Genomic DNA, 18,303 nt, shown 5'->3' on the forward strand with positions numbered 1-18,303 from the left:
ATTAAAAGTGGAGTAATTTGGCATTTCTGAGTGGAAAATGTTCCATCAGCATACACATAACAAAAATTGTCAGTAATGTTAACAAATTTACGTGGCATAAGATGGGACCAATTTTCCAGCAGCCGCCAATCTCAGAGGGACCTCCCGCCACCCTTGTACCCTTTCCCATTGCCTGTGGTACAGCTGATCATTGCTGATTGGGAAGCCCGGCAGCACGCCCCAACACGTGTCGAGGAAGTGCAGATGAAGCAGTTCCCAGTCTCTCAGTGCATACCCTGTATCTGCAGAGAGCAGCAACCGCTGGGTACTGTAAGTGCAAAGATGTCGCAATGTTCTGATCATTGTAGACTGATACTGTATATCGGTTACCGGAGTTCTTAAAAAAACTATGGGGGTCATTCCGAGTTATTCGCTCGTTGCCGATTTTCGCTATACTGCGATTAGTCGCTTACTGCGCATGCACAATGTTCGCAGAGCGCATGCGCTTAGTTATTTTACACAAAAGTTAGGTATTTTACTCACGGCATAACAAAGCTTTTTCATCGCTGTGCTGATCGTAGTGTGATTGACAGGAAGTGGGTGTTTCTGGGCGGAAACTGGCCGTTTTATGGGAGTGTGCGGAAAAACGCAGGCGTTCGAGTTGCAAAATGCAGGAGTGGCTGGAGAAACGGGGGAGTGGCTGGGCGAACGCTGGGTGTGTTTGTGACGTCAAACCAGGAACGAAAAGGACTGAGCTGGTCGCAATGGCTGAGTAAGTCTGGAGCTACTCAGAAACTGCGGGGTAATCGTTACGAGAAAATTAGCGAAGCTTTCGTTAGCAATTCTGCTATGCTAAGATACACTCCCAGTAGGCGGCGGCTTAGCGTGTGCAATGCTGCTAAAAGCAGCTAGCGAGCGAACAACTCGGAATGACCCCCTATATTTTAAAAGTGTAGAGTAAACATTTATTATTATTTTTAAATAAAATAGTGTGGGATACGTTTTAAATAGATGCTCTTAACCTAATTCAATCAGTTAATAAAAGGACAATATCTGAGCGGGTTTTGGATTGAAAATATTAACCAGTTAAGTGGTAAACAAAATACCCCTACATCATCTAACAGATATAGCCTCGTTCGTTGAGGCTGCGACTAGTGCGCGCACACGCAGAAGTGCGAGTGCATATAGACTCACCCACGGTCCATAGGCTTTACATGATGCGATTGTGGGTGCAAATATTCTAAGCCGGGTGCAGCTTGTCGCTCCCACAGTGCATGCGCACGTACAGTATGTATGCATTGTGGGCAGGCTGAGCCCAGCTACATCGGTAACCGACAGATTTAAATCTCATAATTATTATTTACATGTTGAAATCAATTAGAGGTAACAATTTTCATGGTGGAAACATTTTCACTGTAGCGCAGAGTAAGTGAAGTCCTTTAGCATAGAGAATTAGGTTGTGCACCTTGTTGTTTCTGCACTAGCACGACACAAGTAAAAGTGCTTGTATGACTGTTGTGTGATTATCGTGCACTTTGCAAGTATTATAGATATGAAACAAAAAAAAAAAAAAAAACATTTGTTGTCCGCTCATGTTTTTACCACTGTAAATCTACATTATCTCGAAAAATGAACATCACATTTTTTGCTGCCCACTATAAAGCCTACAGAATATACATGTAAGGCCTTTTTGGATGTGACTTACAAATCTATCCTGTTAGAACGTCAGTCAAAGTTACTGTAATTTATAGCTGTCTGAAGCATAGATGTAAGTGTGGGTCATTTAAAAAATGGGGACCAATGACACTGGTTTGAAATCTTAAATATTTTTCTAAAAATGTGAACTAATATTCTGAGACCTATTTATCAATTTAGGAAATCCCCGAAAACATAAATTTTCAGGGGTTATCCGCAAATATTATTTTCCCTGCAAATGTACAGTATGTATGGGGGACTGTAGCGGATATTGAAGATATCTGTGCAGTCTCCACTTTAGATATCTATGGGGGCTGATTTCTTGGCAAATTTTCCAAGCTTTGTAATGTTTTGCATTCCAGTGTTTGTCCCTGATAGTTAACACCATTGTAGCCTATAGCAGTGGATTCCAAACGCTGTCCTTAAGGCCCCCCAACAGTCCATGTTTTAGGGATATCCCTGCTTGTGCGCAGATGACGTAATCAAACTGACTGAGGTTCTAATTAAGTCAACTGTGTCTAAGCATGTCTCTCATTAAAACCTGGACTGTTGGGTGCCTTGAGGACTGTGTTTGGGAACCACTGGCTTATAGACTATTCTTTGCAGAAGTTACTGGGAGAGGGCAATGACTGCCTGTGCATGTACAGTCAGCAGACCAGAGTGATATACTGTACCTTTCAGACCATCAGCTATGAACACGGGATGTGGGCACATGAGTGCGCAAACCTGTGTTTATGTGCGGTCTGAAAGGTGCCAGGGGAAAAATACCTGGTCGAGCGACCCGGTATTTCAACCCTGGTAGCGAGCAGTGTTGATCTCGTGTTCAACCCGGCTCGCTGTGCAGTATGAACGTGAGCCGGGTTGATGCGACCCGTTTCCCATCCATTGTGTGTGTATGGGTGGCGCTTGGAGATCATGTGATCTCCAAGCGCCGCCCCCGCTGTGTCACCTCTGATGTCATCAACCTGGCAATATGCCGGGTTGCAGACAGCGGCGGCAGGTCACACCCCAAGAGCTCCCGTGTCAGGCTCCCGAGTGCGACCCGCCTCAGGCGTTCTGAAAGGGGTATAAGAAAAATGAGAAACCTATGAATGGACCATATGTGGCTGTTGACAGAAGCAGATCACGATGAGGTGCAATTTGATATTTCAGCTGTTGACTCAAACAACACTGCATGTCCACACAAGTTAATCCCAGGCTTCAACTTTGTTATATATCAATCACTGTTATGAAAGACAGTGGAAAGAACACCTACATACAGTATATTATTCTACACTAGAACAATATTTTATGTGGGTGTAGCCACTAGAAAGTCACATGTGCTTTTAATGCCACAGTGCATTATCTTTTGTGGTGTAATGACTGTGAAGATGGAACTGAAAAGAGGAAACTGGTACCACAATTCACATCATAGTGGGGAGTTCCTCCTTAACCAAGCTAAATTAATTAAAAATATGTTTTTTCAATCTCAGAAATACCTCTATGACTTGCAGCAATAGCTGATCTGCAGAGACATACTGTACACAGCTGGCTTTCAAAGTTAGATTTGACTCTGAGAACCAGTAATGATGAAAAGTCAATTGAAATAACAATGCATCATAATTATTCTTAGATCTGTAAAAGTTACTGCACAGTATCAACTTAATATTTTTAATTGCATACTTTTCATCACTTCTTATATTTTGCAATTCTACCCTAATTAACTCTTTGCCTCTCACAGTATGATGCAAGTTGTGGCTCATCTTCTGGTTATAATCTCTTTCAATTAAATGGATTGGTTTCTATGGCATTTCAGTTTTATTTATATTAATATTTCACTATAAAAGAAAAGTTAATTATAGACATATGCTTTACGCTCTCCCCTGGAATTGTCAGATGAGTTCCAGTTCTTAAATGTGATACAAGTAATTATACCATGTTGTATGACTTCCTGTAAAAGGAGGGATACCACAGTTTGGTTGGAGCTCACCAGAGGGATTATATCTCTGTGGAGAACAATAGAAATGTGTGCAGATGATGAGTAAAAGGCCACAGTACACATGGTAGGGGTTGAGAATGATTCCAGCAGTCATGAGCTGTATTCACAAATATTTTTTTAATTACCCCATACTGTCATCATGGTATTACTATAGCTTCAATGTAGAATTTCTTTAGTCATTAATTGGTCAGAATGTCGACATTCAGAATGGCGACACCAAAATGTTCTGAATGTTGACAGGCAGAATATCTACATGGTCAAAATGTTGATATGTAAAATGTTGACATCCACATTTGGCAATGTGGCTACAATGTCGACATGTTAATTATATCTACATTTTACGCACTGATAGTCAGAATGTCGACAGTACATTTTATAGTTTAGGGTTTCGAATTTGGGTTAGGTTTACAGTTAAGGATAGAGTTAAGGTTTAGGGATAGAGTTAATTATTCAAAAAGTGGCATGTTGACATAATTAACACATTGGTGTTTTGCTCATATCGATCTTTGTGGAGGTCAACATTTTGCCCATGTCAGCATTCAGAACATGTCGCCTTTTGGTGTTGACATTATGGGTGATTTTCAGTGGATATATCATGCCCAATCTCCTGTCTAAAGTGACAGAAGATCATGGGGTGATATTCAATTGTCCCCCATTTCCCCCCCTATCACACCCATAGTAGTCACGTTAAGCTGTGTAAAGCGACTAAACCTGACTAAACTAATGGGTGTGATGCTAAAAGTCCCATTTGGGTGCCCAAATGGGTCACTCATTGTGCATTTCAGCTCGCCAGCTGGGGGTAGCGAGCTGAAATGATGATATCGCGATTGGTTGCAGAAACAATTGAATAGCTCCCAGCGGGCACGAATGGGGCAGAAAGAATTGAATGCCACCCAATGACTGTTGATATAACATACAACACCCCTTTATTCTGCACAGAATTTTGATGAAGTGGATTAAATTGGAATTTATCAGGTGGAAACTTGCTTTAGATCAATCTCATAGTGAATTTGAGTCCTTATGGATCCATGTGCTAAGGGGAGATAAGGGGGCCAAATTAAAAAGACAAAGAAAATCCCTGTACATATTGCTTCTCGATGGGTCCGGTATGATATACCAACAGCGGCATCCTCTCTGCCGGAATACCGGCAGCGAGTCTCGCTACGCTTGCCACGTTGTGGGCCCAGTGGCAAGCTTTGCTTGCCACAGGTTCTATTCCCACTTGGTTGGTTATGTGGACCCACCAACTGAGTGGGAATTAGGGGCGGGTGTCGGGATGCCAGCCGTCTGCAAAATGCCGGCTGTCGGGATTCTGGCATCAGTCTCCTGAATGCCGGGATCCCAACCGCCGGTATTTGGACTGCATCCCCTTCTCCAGTGGCAGATTTAGCGGGGGGCGATTAGGGCGAACGCCCCCCCCCCCCAAACATGCCGGTGCCAGGATGGATGGCCGGGTCCCGCGCGACGATCATAAGCGCAGGGCCGGCCCGACATTGTGCGCCAGAGTCAGGAGGGCTCAGTGAGTGACGTCACGCACTCTCTGCTGCGGCTACCCGTCCACCAGACACAGGCTGCTCTCCGCAGGGGACCCCATTACAGGGAAGATTAACGTTAACGTTAACGTGCTTCCGGCCCAGGCCCTGGCAGACTGTGAGCACATTGGACAGCTGCCAGGTGCAGAGCTCCAGCGCATTCACCTAAGTCTCCTCTCCTGCACCATCAGTCACTGTGGTGTGCGGGGAGAGGAGCCGAATGAGACTAAGGCAGGGTGGGTGGCGGCACTGACATTTAAATTAGATAGAGATTGCAGCCGCAGGAGCCGACATCGCAGTGAGGTAATCACAACTGTGCACCTCCGGAGCAGAGCTGTATAGCTTACCCCTGCAGCTGGACGAAAGAAGATAAGAGTGTATCATTTCTTTCATCCAGCAGCAGGGGTAAGCTATTCAGCTCTGCTCCGGAGGTGCACAGTTGTGATTACCCCACTGCGACGCCGGCACCTTCAGTCTCTACCTCAGTCACAGATGTGACTTTAGGCAGGGGAGCAACTAAGCAGCGCTGCGGGAGGTACTATGCAGGCAATGCTGCAGGGGGCGGGTGGTATCAATCTCTACAGGTACTACTGGCATCAGGCAACCAAAGTGCCTGGCAGGTCACTGGGGGGGGGGGTGGCTGTAGCAGTACTGTGGTGATAGGGGCTCATTGGGCCACTGGGCGGGAGATTAGGACACTTCCGATCAGCAGCTGCTGTCACACAGATTCTGTGTCTGTATTGGGGCCTGGCCAGAGTTCAACTCCTCCCTGAGCATCAATGACCCTGATCTTCCTGCCTGGTGTCTGGCCCCTCCCCCGAGACCAGCAGCCACTGTACAATATTCAGCCGCGGATCGTCCTGTTGGACTTCCTTCCTCCCCGGCTGCCAGCTCCCTCCCAGGGTGAGTACATTCTAAATTTCATTCTAACTCTAAAAATACAGTTTATCAAATATAGGTCTCAGTCAGATGTGGTCCCCCCCCTTCCCTTTCCCTCTCCACCCTTCCCTCTCTTTCTCGCCCCTCTTGCTATCTCCCCCCCCTTTCCCTCTGCACTCTTCCTCGTCTCTTTCTTTCTTTCTTTCCCTCTCCGACCCCCCCTTTCCCTCCACCCATACCTCTCTTCATCCCACCCTCTGTCTCTCTCTCTCTTTCTCCCTGTCCCTATGTCCCTGCTGTCACTCTCCCTGAATTTTGTCTCATTCCATGTGGCATAATGTGAATTTTGGCTCATTCTGTGTGCTATAATGTGAATTTCGGCTCATTCTGTTTGCTATAATGTGATTTTTGGATCATTCTGTGTGCTATAATGTGAATATCGTCTCATTCTGCATGCTGTAATGTGAATTTCGGCTCATACTGTACTTTGTGCTATAATGTGAATTTCGGCTCATACTTTGTGCTTTAATGTGAATTTCGGCTCATACCATGTACTATAATGTGAATATCGCCTCATTCTGTGTGCTATAATGTGAATATCGCCTCATTCTGTGTGCTATAATGTGAATTTTGGCTTATTCTGGGGGACATTTACTAAGCAGTGATAAGAGCGGAGAAGTGAGCCAGTGGAGAAGTGCCCATGGCAACCAATCAGCACTGAAGTAACCTCTATAATTTGCACACTATAAAATTATACAGAGCTGCTGATTGGTTGATAGGGGAACTTCTCCACTGGCTCACTTCACTATTATCATTTCACTATTATCACTGCTTAGTAAATGTCCCCTCTGTGTGCTATAATGTGAATTTCGGCTTATTTTGCATGCTATAATGTGAATTTTGGCTCATAGAGTGTGCTGTAATGTGAATTTTGGCTCAAACCGTGTGCTATAATGTATACCATTGTTGTCATATTACTGATGCCATCACAAGATCTATTAAAAGAAATTTGTATTTATATAAAGCTTTTTTTCCTGCTAAAATAAATGTATTTCCCTATTTTCTCTCTGAAAGTGGACTGGTAGCCCAAATCTGGCTTGCACGATTGTGCATGTGTGATCTACGAATGTGCAGATGCATGCAGGAATGGCGATTCGCCAGTCTGTATTACCAGTGCACCGGGTTCTCTCCACTAACTGGCAACATTTTATTAGTATTGGCAACAAAAGGAAATTTTAGAAGCAAATGGGAGGGGCATTTCTAAGTGGGAGGAGCTATGATTAGGGGGAGAGGTCATCATTCTTAAACTGCCCCCCCCTAAAAGTTAAGTCTAGATCCGCAACTGCCCTTCTCAATATGTACTGATGGGATTTCTCTGTGTTCTGCCTGCTAGTACAAGAGTAGGCTAAAATATCGGCGTTGCCATAGGCACCAGCGCTGGCTTTCTCACCTCTAGCTGCTGTTCAGTGAAGAAGCAGGAACTGAGATCTCTGCTCTTTGGCCAGTTGTCAATAAAGTAAAAAAAAGTCTCACTGCTGCACCTGCATAGGAGAGAGGTGAGTGGCAGTCCGCACAGTGCAGTAGGGAGCAGTGTCTCTACTGTAACCACTGGGTGGGGGGAGACTGAACAGCCACTCTACTCAGGTGAAAATTATTTTGAGTAAAACTCACGGTAGCCGTCTCCTGCTTCGTTCTGATAACAGGCGAAGTAGGAGCAGTTTCTTTTCCATGGTAAGAAGAGTAGTATATGGTGCCCTGTGTATTTAATACAGTTATAGCTGAGCTGGAATGAAGAATTGTGTTGCTTGGATTCCATCTCAATGCTGTAATGCTTAATACAGTGATTACCAAACTGGGTGCCACGGGGTACTTGCAGTGGTGCCTTTTGCTGGTGGTCCAGTGCCAAATCAAATTATTTGTGTTCAGTGTGATAGGCAAGATCATAGGCAATGCTGATATTGTAGAATGCAGTGATTCGAAAACTCGTTTGGGAACCACTGGTTTAATGGGAATGCAGCCAACTTGTATGTGCAGCCCTGTGGTCTGGTGTCAGTGAGTGTAGCTGGGTTTACTTAGCCAGCTGTTTATCACATTTGGTTGAAGTATGATTAGAAATGTGCTTTTCAGTAGGATTGCAGCAGGAAGTTATAAAGTGCATCTAATAGTAAGTATTGTGGTAAGGCCCGATCGCCGGGAACCTCAATGATGGTTGAGAATTAAAGTTTTTTGAAGAGAGACAAAGGCATGAGCATACCACTTTCATTAAATAATTGGTGAATTAGCTGAACAAGGGTTTAGCAAATATACATTGACTTCTAAAGTAAAGCAATTTTAATTTCTAAGGCATTTTTTATATGTCAGCGTACAATTACATATTAGATCATTTTACAATATGAGCAATTGGCTGAATGTAATCCGAAAAAAAGGTGATGCCCAAGAATTTTCTGATTGAATTCAAGTGACAACAAATGGACCATTACCAATCATACCTGCAAATTGGTGTTGGCAGGTAACCAGTTTGTCTGTGTCTATTGTGAACCTGGTGGATGAGATGCTGGCGGTCACAATACCGATGTTGGCATCTCGATGGTCAAGATCCTGACAGGGGTGAGCCATTTAAACTACCCCCCCATCCCCCTAACCCAGCCAAACCCTAACCCCCCTGGCTACACTTACTTTCGGGATTCCAGCTGTCGGGATTCCGGATGTTGGGATTCCGGCGTCGGAATCCTGACCTTTTCTGGATTCCGGCGTCAGTGTTCTGACAGCTGCCAGGATCTTGACAGCCGGAATCTTGAATGTATACTGATGACATGATTGTCTATTTATCTGATCCTGCTACTCAGCCCAAGAAGGTAACTAATGAATCTGTTCAGTTTGCAAATTGGGTAAATTAAAAATGTATCCAGTAATGAAGTGCTTTGGATGAGCAGAGGTATAGACCTTTAAGTGGCCTGGTACAAACATAGAAGTACTATAATAAAAGAGGCGTTACCACTGATAATACTGCACTGAAAACACAATAAGAAGCATATTTATTTACAGTATAATGGAGTAAGGGAATGCTATTCAGAGTCAAAGGACATACTGGGACAACTATTAAAATTGGAAGATGGAGAAGAATTGGGGCATATAGTGAGAGAATGAGGAAATTTCCACAAGGACAGCGCAAATAATCTTAGCAATTAAGTTTCAACAGAATACTATTTGCACAGTTCACAAGCAGTTGGTACAGTAGTGGGGGTCATTCCGAGTTGTTCGCTCGCAAGTGGATTTTAGCAGATTTGCTCATGCTAAGCCGCCGCCTACTGGGAGTGAATCTTAGCATCTTAAAATTGCGAACGATGTATTCGCAATATTGCGATTACACACCTCGTAGCAGTTTCTGAGTAGCTCCAGACTTACTCGGCATCTGCGATCATTTCACTGCTTGTTGTTCCTGGTTTGACGTCACAAACACACCCAGCGTTCGCCCAGACACTCCCCCGTTTCTCCGGCCACTCCTGCGTTTTTTCCGGAAACGGTAGTGTTTTTTCCCACACGCCCATAAAACGGCCTGTTTCCGCCCAGTAACACCCATTTCCTGTCAATCACATTACGATCGCCAGAACGATGAAAATGCCGTGAGTAAAATTCCTAAGTGCATAGCAAATTTACTTGGCGCAGTCGCAGTGCGGACATTGCGCATGCGCATTAAGCGGGAAATCGCTGCGATGCGAAGATTTTTACCGAGCGAACAACTCGGAATGACCCCCCAGTATCTAATACTGGACTTACTGGCGGGAAGATTTACCATTCAATCATGGATTAACCTATTATATACTGTGAAAATGTTTTGTGCACATATGACATCAGAATCTCTACGACTGAAATGAGAATTTAATATCTGGCTGCTCAGGGCAATGGAGAATGTGGTTGCCCCCACTAGTTATGTATCTGGCAAAGCTCCCCCTGCGACACAGACACACACAGATACATAGACACATGGACGGAGTGGGTCATTCATGACAGTGAAGCTCGAGCAGCACATGCTGGTGTCTTCAAGTCACTGTCTCGCATGGTTCCCTTCCCTATCCTGTGAGACTGACTATGCAGGAGCTCTTTCGTCGGCCGCTGTTAGTAAACAGCTCAGCCGCTGGAGATTAAAAAGGTACTATGTGGGCCCCTAGTATGTGGGGACCCTGGGATGGCTGCCCCTATTGCCCCTCCCTTAATTTGGCCCTGTTTAGTATGATCAGGTGATTCATGAGTGGGCCGCTGGGTTGTCACCTATTACTTGTCTTTGGGATTGGAGAAACAGACAGAAGTGTTAGGGGTGGAAAATAAAAAGGGACTTTACAATGGTATGGAAATGAAAATGAAGTAATAGGAATGTTTAAGAGCAAAGGGTTACAGAGGGAGTTTAATCCAACAAAATACTATTGTCTTTAAGCAAATATACTGTGTATCTCTTAAGCATGTATTTCTTATCTGTAAATCCCTCAACCCTATGCAAAATATCACAATGAAGTCTGATGCTGTTTGATCCAGCACTGTGCATCCATAGGTCTCATTTTACTCTATGGCTCCAGTTAGCTGAGTTACTAATTTTGGAGAGATGTCAAATGTGCCAAATATGATAAATGGAAAAAATGAACAAGCAAGGGAAATTTTTCTTTTGTGCAAGGAAACTATGAACAGCAAGGACTAAGCTTGTCATGACATTATGTGAACAGGATTAAGATGCAGAATCTACCACAGACTGATTCAGGATCCCATGAAAAATATAGGCTGAATCTATTATAAAGCTATGTAGCCTTCTGAAAATCATTATCATAATTACTTGCATATGCTTTGGAGACATTTTATTTGCACACGGTAACCTCTTTAACGTTCCCCTGCTCAATGCAATGGTCAGAGAAAACACGTAGACATAATTATTGCAAAACTATTGCTATAAATATTTGGATTCTCTAAGTATAACTTAATTACCTATAATGAATCCAAATAAAAGAGTACTACACAAAGACATTATACTTTATATGGATTTATCCATAATAGCTAATGTAATGATTTACTTTCTTTGTTAAAAGCTGGAGCTGTTTTAAAAGTTGCATTGTTACCTTAAATGACACTGCTCTAATCATTTGCAAGAAATAATAATGGACAGTATTAAAGGGTTGGCTCACCTAGAATGACATTTATGATATTATAAATGCTTCTTGTCTGGTAGATAGAACTGATGTTAAACTATGTGTAAAATGGAAATAAACTTCCTTGGATGGGATAGTGTGGTGTCACTGAAACTTTGAACAAAACATAAAAAAGAGAAATCGGGGCATGGCCTGGCAGCGGCTCTGAGAGGCACAGAACGGGAGCTCCTCTCTTACATTATTTAAAACGGGACCTCCTGCCTATTTCCCTACCCTGTCAGCCGTCCCGAACGTTACTTACTGCATCCTGGCTTCATCTCCCACCTGCCTGTAGTGGTCGCGGAGCCAGGAGGGTCTTCTATCCCTCTGCGGGTTGCGGCCTGGTAGCACGAAGGGTGCCAGGACCTGGAGTTTGGGGTGTCTGATTCCCGCAGATCGCTGAAGTAGCAGCTGGATGGGGGTGGTGTTATGCCATGCGCGGCGGATACTCTGAGAAGCTGCCCAGGTACCAGCGCCATGGATGCCTATGTGTCTCTGCATGCCCACTGCAGGGTAAAGACTGATCCAGACTACAGAGATTTGAAGCCTGGCAGCGGTGGCCATTTTGTGGTGAACGTCCATAGCACCCCCTGCAGCTTCCCCCCTCCCCCCTTCCCCCCACTGGAGACATTGCTTCTTGTGCTGGACTGACATCTCTGTGTCTAACAGCCCAGAGAAAGGGGGATACGGTCTCAACTGCACTTCGTTCTGCTGCCCCTTCTCTCCCTGAAGAGCCTGGTCTTTCCAGCTCCCTGTTGCTGGTCACAAGACAATACTCCGCAGTAACCCGCAGCTGGTCACAGCGGCCACACTTTCTCACTGTGCAAGTGGAATAAACCGGTCCCCCACCTGAAACACCTGAAGTGGAGAGTACCCTTGCATAGTTCTCTTTAGCTTCTGATACCCTGGCCCCAGCATCTATTCAATGCATGGACCACCCTGCCATAAATGCATTCTAAATAAAGTGCACACACACTTTTGCAGCAGCGGTCAGTGGCGAGCAGACGTGGCTGCATCTCCTGATGGGTGTGCCTTAAACCTCATAGCTGCCAACTCCTACTCTCTGGGGTTTCCTGAGTTTCTCCATGTCCATAGCTGGGTGTCCATAGAGATAATTAGCCACTGTACATAATATATACTAGGTTTGCCACTTACAAGCTCACTCTCCTTGCTGTTTACACTGCCCCCTAGTGGCCACACCTAAGCATTATAGCCTATATTCCCCTTGTGTTTTTTCTGTTTATTGAAAACACTTTACAGGCTTTCTACACTATGGCCCAGAAGGATGCAGGTTCTCCAATCCTGTGCCGGTCCTTATACTGATGCCCTGACTCTGTTGGGTCCCATGGCTGCTTAGGCCTCCTTCCCTCTGGGGGATATGACTAGTGATCACATATGATTTGAAGTTCGCATTTACAGTAAGCCCTAACTTTCATCTATTTGAACTCTAAACATTAGTACCAGCCATAAAGTGCGGAACACATGGGTAAACACGGGAAGTGCACTTCAAAATCTAATATTCCTAAACAATCCGGTCCCACGCTGCAGCCTGATTTACATCAGTTTCTGAGGTCATCTAGCAAACACATGATTTCCTGAGAGGTTACCTCTCACCCATCCTCATCTCCGTGTTTGTCTCACATGGACGCCACTCTCGACATGGCTACTGATGAAACTACGGACCTTGCTGCAATAATGAACCTCCTTAAATCACTGCCAACTAAGCAGGAACTTCTTTCTAAAAAAGACTTTGAGTTACTTGAATCCCGCCTCCAGGACACAGTCTGCAAAGTGGTGGCTTCCCTTAAAGCTGACATGACTCAGCTATCGAACAGGCTTTGTTCTCTTGGAGGAAAACAAGGATGCGTTGGCGGAAGAACTACAAGTCTTGAGAGACACTGTGCACATTCAAGCCATGGGTATCCTTACCCTGCAGCGGCAACTGGATGATTTGGACAACAGAGGACGTCGGAATAATTTAAGAGTCCGTGGGATTCCTGAAGATGTATCGGCACAGTCCCTAATCGACGCTTTGACCAGGGTCTTCAATGAGATCCTGGGAAATGATCCGAGTACTCTCATTATGTTCAACAGACCTAATAGGGCCTTGAAACCTCGTGGAGACCCTTCGGCTAAACCAAGGGGTTGTGATTTGTAGACTACATTACTACACCCAAAAAGATGAGATATTACGTAAATTATGTAATTTGGATGAGGTAGACTTCAATGGAAATAGGATCCAAATGTTTCAAGATCTATCCTGGCGCACCTTACAGCTGAGACACCTCCTCAGGGCTCTAACTGAAGCACTGCATTCCGAGGACAGGAAATATAAATGGCTCTTCCCTTCTGATCTACAATCGACTCATAATGGCAAGTCTGCAATATTTCGCAATCACCCTGACCTGGTCAACTTCTGCTCTGTGTTGGGAATTCCAGTTCCAGATCTGCCCAACTGGGAGGAAAACTACTTGGTGCCTCAACCTCCAGGAGATATTTCCAGTGAGGGAGGATTTCAACTGGCTCATGGCCTTAGATACAAACGGAGACAGAGATTCCACGATGAAGCGCCTGACGCTACTTGACTCACCTCATAAACAGGTTCTTCCCTTTATTTTTTCACTTGTTCGTGTGTTGCTTTTTCTGACTTTGCTGATAATCTATCCCCTTTCACTGGATTTTAACAACACTTAATTGCTATGTTATTGTGAATAGAGGTTGGTTTATATCACACGCCTTACTGCAGACTCCCTGTGGTGCCCTTATACTACTGTTGACACTGCCTATGCTCCAATTATTAGGAATGTTGTGTACCCATTTTAGGAATAGGCTAGTATCCCATTATTCCAGTACTTTTGATGCTCTCTCAGTTGGATATGGGCCACTTTGGAGTGCACTATGTCTAAGTGCTGATCCGGTCAGTCTGTCTGACTGTTTTTTTTTTATATTTAGCCATTGTTTTCTAAATTTTTTCATTTTAGTGTATTACTGTATTTTCTGCATTATGTTTATTGATATGCTTTTCACATATGTTTTTTCTCATCAGTGGTCATTGGCACTAATCTCCCAGTGCCCCTATACCGCAAATGTTTTTCCTAATCGTGGTGAGACAATTATGCTTTCTCTCCATGCTTATTAGGAGCAGTATTTTTCTAGCTGTTTTTATACTGTGTTGTTTTCTGTCCTTTCTTAACGCTTTGCTCTTTTTCTCCTTTTCTTCTTTCTGGTTTTATTTTTGTTTTATCCCCTTTCCATGTACCTGGGACCTAGTTGTACGACTATTGGTATTTGTCATGCTGTTTCTTGTCATTAAGTTAGAATTCCGGATCGCAGTTGATTGGCTTTCTGTCTATCCCCCCTGATGGCTCCAGTTCTCAAACTTATTTCTGTCAATGCTAAAGTATTGAATATCCCAGAAAAATGGTCCAGACTTTTGAAAGAGCTCAGGGCGGATAGAGCCTTTATCCAGGAAACCCACCTTTGGGAAGGTCAGGCTCCTTCTCTGCATAACTGCGACTATTCTGAGTCGTAGTATAGTAATAATAGCCAGGGTAAGACCCTGGGAGTAGCAATACTTTTCCACCGTAGTCTCTTCCCATCCAATGTAGACTCTCATGTTCTGGCCGAATGTAGAGGTCTGCTGGTTAAGTGCAAAATATACCACAAAATTTTCACGTTTGTGAACATATACGCCTCAAACTCAAATCAACATATTTTCCTAAATAACGTGCTCAAGCAAATTCATGCCTTAAAGGCTGGTGTTTTGATTACTGGTGGAGATTTAAATTGGTTAATACACCCTATGCTGGACTCCTCATCTACCCACTCGAATTGTCCAAATAAATGGCATTGTAAAATCTGTTGATCTTTGCACGAACACTAACTAGTGGACACATGGAGATTAAGTCATCCCACAGATCTAGACTACACCTTTTTTTCTCATTCCCATAAAATGTACGCTAGAATAGATTATTTCTTACTGGATCACAGACATTTACACATGTTGGTTGATACGGAGATTGGACATATTACCTGGTCAGACCACGCCCTCATTTATCTTACGCGTAAGATATCTCAGCCTCAGTCCACTACTCGCACATGGTGACTCAATGAACTTCTTCTCCAAGACTCATACTGTATGGCTCAATTAAAACAATGCATTGATGAATATATTACCTTTAATGACATTCCTGATACCTCGACTGTCAACTTATGGGAAGCACATAAATGTGTTAACAGGGGTAAGCTGATTCAACTTGGTTCATATATTAAAAAACAAAAAGAGGGACAAAAGTCAACATTGTTACAAAAAATGTATACTTTATAAACTAACCATAAGTCCTCCTTATCCCCTGTAGTCTTTCAAGATCTTACTGAGACAAGGCAGGCCCTAAACAAGCTCATGTCAGATAAGATTAAATTATACTATTGTAAATGTAGAAGTCGATTCTTCCAATGGGGCAATAAACCCAGTACAATGTTGGCAAGGGCATTGAGGGCGCAAAAGGCTTGCATGCATATTCAGGTTATAGTGGATGATGATGGGTGGAAATCCCACTTGACATCTGAGATTGCGAAGGCTTTCCAGACCTACTATTCTAGCCTCTATAACCTGGCAGAGGGTTCTACAGAGAGCCCTTCTCGTGTAAATTCTGAGGCTTTCATGGATTATTTTTTGGGGACTGAACTTCCCTATGATTTCAGAGGAGGAAGCAGATGAATTAGACAAACCTTTTTCCCTAGAGGAACTTAATGAGGTGATTAAACTCTCCCCATCAGGGAAAAGCCTGGGCCCCGGACGGATTACCGATTTCATACTACAAAACTTTTAACGAATCTCTTTCGCAGTTTATGCTTCGTGCTTTCAACCCTATATCTGATACAGGTTTTTTTTTTGGCTCAGTCTTTAGAAGCACACATTACAATAATCCCTAAAGAGAATAAAGACCCTTCACATTGCCCAGGTTATAGGCCTATCTCCCTTTGATATGTGGATTTAAAATTATACGCTAAATTGATATCTAACAGATTGAAGCTCTTGCTTCCAACCTTAATTCACAGCGATCAGATTGGATTTGTCTTGGGCCGTGAAGGTCGTGACAATACCATTAAAATTATTAACTTAATCCACCAATCGTCTCAGTCCTCTACTCACGCCATGCTGTTGTCCACCGATGCAGAGAAGGCTTTCGACCGCGTTAACTGGGGATTTATGACATGTCTACTTGAACATATCGGTCTGAAGCCCATCTCCATACAGAGGATACTGGCACTATACAGGAACACCTCTGCCAGAGTTAAGGCTAATGGAAAGTTCTCAGAACCTGTTAAGATTTTTAATGGAACACGTCAGGGGTGCCCGTTGTCCCCTCTGATTTTTGTTTTAAGCACGGAAGCTCTAGCAAGAGCCATTCAAGTCAACCCTAGCATTACGGGTCTACGAGTTGCAAACATGGAACATAATTTAGCGCTGTTCGTTGATGATCTCTTAGTAACCATTACCAACCCGCAAGTCTCCCTTCCCAACTTGATGAAGGAGTTTCAAGTCTTTGGGGAATTATCTTACTTCAAAATGAATTACAATAATTCTATAGCCCTCAATCTTACTATCCCCCCAGATACGCATATTACTTTGCAACAGACATTCCCATTTCTTTGGCACCCTACACACATTAAATATCTTGGGGTCTTCCTTCCTAAACACCTCTCTTCAGTCTTCTCCCTAAATTTTGTGACTGTTGCTATGACTATCCGACACGAGCTTTCCTCCTGGTTATCCAAGGGCGTATCATGACTGGGAAAGATTAATATCATTAAAATTAATGTTTTACCCCGTATCCTTTATGTATTACAGGAATTACCAGTTTTAATCCCTAAATAATGGTTTGTGGAACTCCACCGGATGGTGAGAAATGTTGTGAGGGGTGGGCGCTCTCCTTGCTTTAGACACGAATATTTGTTTAGGAGAAAACATCTTGGTGGTTTTCAACTTCCTCATTTTGGGATTTACTATAATGCCATTATGCTAAGCAGAATTTATGAATGAGCTAACCCTAACTCATTAAAACAATGGGTACATATCGAAAACTCTTATACCACTGCCCCTTTAAGTGTTTTGCCCTGGTTGGCCAAAATCCCCACTATCTCACATCCGACTATAGGCCCTACTCTTGTGATCTGGAATCGCAACAGAACTAAGAAATACATTTCTTCAACCTACTACCCCCTGACTGCAATACTAGACAACCCTGAATTTATTCCAGGAGGATCTAAATTGGCCTTTAAACAGTGGTATAAAGCAAGTATTTTGAGGGTAGGTCAATTATATGACTCTTCTGGAGTGATGTCGTTCCCAGATGTCCAATCTAAATGATCTCTGTCCCATACGGAAATTTGGAGGTACTTACAAGTTAAACACTTACTGCAATCTGTGTCTCTGCGGTTAGCAAGCCCTACTCTTTGAACAACTTGTGTCTTCACAAAGTCTATCCTCACACTTAATATCGAACATATATAAATATTTCATTGAACACCACTTCTCCATATTACTGAAATTCACTAAACAATGGAAGATAGATCTGAATATGTCGATTAGTGAGGAACAATGGAAATCAGTTTTTGATAAATCATGAAGTAGCTCCACTAACATATTGACCCTGGAAACTCATTTTAAAGTTATTTCTAGATGGTACCGATGTCCCTCCACGATCTCTAAGGTGTTTCCTGGGGTTTCTGCAAATTGCTGGAGGTGCTGTTCAGAATATGGCTTACCATTGCATATATGGTGAACCTGTTCGAAACTACAGCCTTTCTGGAACGCTGTGATCTTGACCACAAAAGACATATTAGGGCCAGAGATTCCTGACAGCCCTGAATTTTTGTTGCTTAATTTACATTATTTTTCTTTATCACACTATAAAAAGTCTATCTTGAAATATTTTAATAGTGCGGCTAAAGCAGTTATTCCGGTCCATTGGAAATCCACTTTCCCTCCCACCCTTTTGGAATGGTTTAAAAGGATAGAATGGTATAGAACGATGGATGAAATTATAAGTGCATATTGCCAGTG

The sequence above is a fragment of the Pseudophryne corroboree genome, chromosome 1, assembly GCF_028390025.1.
Source record: "Pseudophryne corroboree isolate aPseCor3 chromosome 1, aPseCor3.hap2, whole genome shotgun sequence".
NCBI classification, from domain to species: Eukaryota; Metazoa; Chordata; class Amphibia; order Anura; family Myobatrachidae; genus Pseudophryne; species Pseudophryne corroboree.